This window comes from Helianthus annuus, chromosome 11 (genome assembly GCF_002127325.2).
Source record: "Helianthus annuus cultivar XRQ/B chromosome 11, HanXRQr2.0-SUNRISE, whole genome shotgun sequence".
Taxonomy (NCBI): Eukaryota; Viridiplantae; Streptophyta; class Magnoliopsida; order Asterales; family Asteraceae; genus Helianthus; species Helianthus annuus.
The window spans coordinates 52,361,507-52,366,058 of NC_035443.2; positions in this window are offsets into that span (position 1 = coordinate 52,361,507).

The following is a 4,552-nucleotide window of genomic DNA, read 5'->3' on the forward strand; positions in this document are numbered from 1 at the left end:
GTTATCTTGAGATTCTCAAGGAAAACGGTGTTCTGGATACAATTACCATTTATGAGCTAATCCAGAAATTGGAAAACAAAGATGTTGAAGAAAAGCTCAAGGCGAAAAGAACAACCACTCCTCAGAATCCCGAGATGTATTTTGGGATTGCAGGTGGTATTACTGGAGAAAAGCCAGCTTCTCAGCATGCTAAGCTTCAAACAGCGTTCATCTCCAACACCGGACCTCCAACAGCAAATCAATTTGATCCTTCAGCATACACAATGATGTATTCAAGACCAGATTCTTCATCTCAACAACAACAACAGCAGACAGCTCAACAATTCACTCCACCGCCTTTCCTGGATCCTAACAGAGCTCAACAGCAACAACCACAACAGCAGGGATTTTATGGAAGTTCTTCAAGCTTTCAAGCTACTTCCAATCCGAACACTGTCAGATTGGATACTTCCAATTTTTCAAAAGTCAGTGTTGAGATAGCCAAGGAACATATGGAGATGTTGAACACCTTGGTTAGCGCCTACTGTGGGTTGGTTGCGGGTCAGATTGGAAATATCAACCTAACCAACGAAGATTATCAGCAGGTTGATAAAGAAGAGTTTGAGATGATGGATATAAAGTGGGCTCTTGCTAGTGCTATCCGTAGAGCTAAAGAGTTTATGGAAAGAACGGGGAGAACCAGCTTGGAAAGCAATAACAACACCAAGTATGGTTTTGATAAAAATGCTGTCACCTGCTTCAACTGTGGTGAAAAGGGTCACTTCAAACGGGAATGTCAGAAGCCACCCAAGCAAGGCAATCAGAATCCTTTCAGGAATCAAAGACAGCCTCAGCAACAACAGAACAATTCTGACAGACAATTAGTTCCCGTGGGAGGAAATACTTCTGGATCCTCAAACTCTAATTCCCACAGAGGATTAGTTGTTCAAGCTGATGAGATTTGTAACTGGAGTGTTCAGCTTGGAGAAGGAGGTAATGGAGGTAATGGTGGCACAGCTTGTTATGCCAAAGTAGTTGAAAAGGTTGAAGAACCCGTGTCTGCTGGTGAATCTTCTGAAGATGAAGATAGCTCGGGTTACAGTGGAAGTGTTGATGGTGAATCACTTGATACTGGTGATATATCAAGTGAGGCTTTAGATCTGGAGGTTGATGAATTATTGGCTGATGCTGAAGCTTTATGCAAGAGAAAGTCTATTCTTTGCCAGAAAGCTGCTGGAACTTCTGAGAAGCTTTCTCAATTTTTCTCTGAAGATGGATCTTTCTCTTTTCTTACAGCCTTCATGGCTCATGTTGAAGGACAAACCTCACAGGTATGTGATTCTAAATCTGACTCTGTTTCTGCTGTTGTTGAATGTGCTAAATGTCTAGAATATGCAGAAAAGGAAAGTCTGTTTGAAATCACACAAAAACACAATCAAGAACTGATTGTTGATCTTGCCAAAGCATCTGAAGCTAACTTCTTTTTAACCAAAAATGAAAAAGAATTTAAAGAAACAATTAAGTCATTAAAACATGATGTTTCTGAATTACAAAAGGCTGTTTTGAGAAAACAACATGCTAATAATAACTTAATTGACACAATTGAGAAACAAATGGTGGAGTTAGCTACAGCTCGATGCGAGTGTGATGCAATCAAGCAGAAATTGGACAGTTATTCCAATTCCCGCTTTGTTTTGGATCACATCATCAGTGTTCAAAAAGAAAAGGGGGATAAAAAGTGTATTGGATACAAAAAATGTCCTCCCCCAATGAGCCACAATTATTCAAAACAGCCTGATGACGAGGATATGCCCCGTTTTGAACCTACTGTGCCACTTGCGCGAGATGACTTTGCTGCAGGCCTCGGGTTCAAAACTGGTACATCTTCCTCGGAACAATCAGCTTCTGAGAATGTGGAAAATTCATCGTGTGAAAAGGAACAGAGTCCTCCCATCATTGAGGATGCTGACTCTTCAGACGATGAATCTGAAGAAGTTGTGAAGCCACAGTCTAACTCGGTTACACCAGACATTCCAATTGAGAATCACATCTTGTGTGATCCACCAGTGAAACCGAGTAAGGCTGAAACACCAAAGGCAATGAAGCCCAGTGTACCTAGCAGTGAAACGAATAACTTGTTGTATACGCTCAAGGGAGACAGCAAAATTTATTCTGACAGAGATTTTCCAATCAAAAATGTAAATCAAGATTTAATTGAGAAAATTTTTGAAGGACGAATTGATAAGTTTTTGGGAAACAAAGGTAACAAAGTCACTGTCACTCAATGTGAACCAGTTCCACGTGAACAAATTAGAAAACAACATGGGAACCAAAAACTGTCAGTTGAGCAAAAACAACAAGTGAATTCTGGAAAAGGTAAGAGCCAGGTGCAAGAAAAGAGGGCTCAGAACAAGAATGTTCAAGCACCAAAAGCTCAGTCGCCTAAGACTGAACAACCAAGGGTTCAACAACCTAAAGTTGAACAGTCTAAGGCTCCACAACCAAAGGTTGCACAACCTAAAGTTCCACAATCTAAGGTTGAGCAACCTAAGGTTCAAAAGGTGCAAAACAGGAAAGCCCCTGTTAAGAAACAAAAACCGATAGTGAAGTTTGTTGAATCAACGGGTACGGACAAACTTGAAACATTTCAAAACAAATCTAACAATGAATTTGTAAAACAAGTTAGAATTTTGAAACGAAATAAGCAAAACAATTATACCCAACACACAAACGGATGTGACTTAGGTCCAAGCACATCTAGATCACAAACTTCAGTATCTGGTTCTTCGTCTGGTCATCAACACGTTTCTCCGAGGTTTGTAGAGCGGAGAATGTGTTTTGAATGTGGAACAATTGGGCACATTGTAAGATACTGCCCATACTTGCAAAAATTGAAAGGAAAAACAAGTGCTCCTCAAGAAACCAATTACCAAAAACAATCGGTTTCCCCGAAACAAGACCCACGTGTCTTGAAAGAAAAGGAAAAGAAGGTAAAACAAAAGAACAAAAAGGTAATTGAGAAGGCCTTAAAATCAGAGGTCAAGAATGAAAAACCTGTACAAGCTAAACCTACAAGTGTAAAACCAGTAAATACAAAAACATTTAATTCAAATACTGGTAAACAAAAACAAGCTTGGAAACAAAAACAGGTAATTAAGTCAGGGGGAGCACCAGAAGCTTTATTTCCTAATCATCAAGTGATTGAGATCACTTTCCTTGATGATCAAGGACGACCCAAGTCAACAAAGGCTTGGGTCCCCCTCTCAAACTGATGTGTTAATTGCATGTGCAGGCGGCTCCAGGAGGAACTATTAATAGTCTTTGGATTGTTGATAGTGGGGCTTCCAGGCACATGACTGGCGACTATCGTCTTCTTTTCGATGTGCGAAGTATAAGAGGAGGATATGTTGCGTTTGCGGGAGATAAGGGAGGTTATATCACCGGCGAGGGAATGATCTCTAATGGGATTGTGAGTTTCGACAAGATCAATTATGTGAAGCAATTGGATCACAATCTCTTGAGTGTTTCTCAAATCTGCGACAAGAAGTTCACCGTGCATTTTGATGATGCCGGTTGTTATGTGCTGAAGCCAGGTTTCAAGATTCCCCCAGAATGGATTCTCTTATCAGCTCCAAGGGTGAATGATTTGTATGTCCTTGATATGAGCCAAGCAGTAACGAATTCCAAACAAGTTACTTGCTTTGTTTCAAAGGCCACTGAAAAGGAGACAATCTCTTGGCACAGACGAATGGGTCATATTCACCTCAGAAAAATGAATCACCTTGTCAAAAACAACTTGGTGAGAGGTGTCAATGTGAAACACTTTCAACTTCAAGATGTCTGTGTGCCGTGTCAAAAGGGAAAGCAGACCAAGAAATCTCATCCATTGAAGAAGGTTAACACTGTCAACATGCCACTCGAGCGTTTGCATATGGATCTTTTCGGCCCTGTCAAACACAAGAGTGTGCACGGAGAAGTTTTCTGCTTGGTAGTTACTGATGACTACTCAAGATTTTCATGGGTTGACTTCATGGTCCACAAGAGCGAGACTCCAGAAATTCTGAAAAATTTGATCACCCTGTTGGAAAATCTGTATATTCTAAAGGTGAGGCGAATTCGAAGCGACAACGGTACCGAGTTCAAAAACAGGGTTATGGATGAGTTTTGCACTGCAAAAGGAATCCTTCATGAATACAGCTCTCGGTACACGCCACAACAAAATGGAGTCGCTGAAAGAAAGAACAGAACCTTAATAGAGACTGCAAGAACCATGTTGGTTGAATCTCAGCTTCCAGTTCGATTCTGGACTGAAGCTGTTGCCTCAGCTTGCTACACGTTAAACAGGGTTCTCACAGTGAAAAGACATGGAAAAACGTGCTTCGAACTCCTACACAAGAAGACTCCTGACTTGGAATATCTAGAACCTTTTGGTGCACCATGTACCATGATTGAGCCTGACGGGAAGTTTGGTGCCAAAGCTATCGAAGGTTATTTCCTTGGGTATGCTACTCCGAATCTGCGAGTATGGAACCTGACTACCAAAAGGATTGAAGAATGGGGTGAAGTAAGAGTC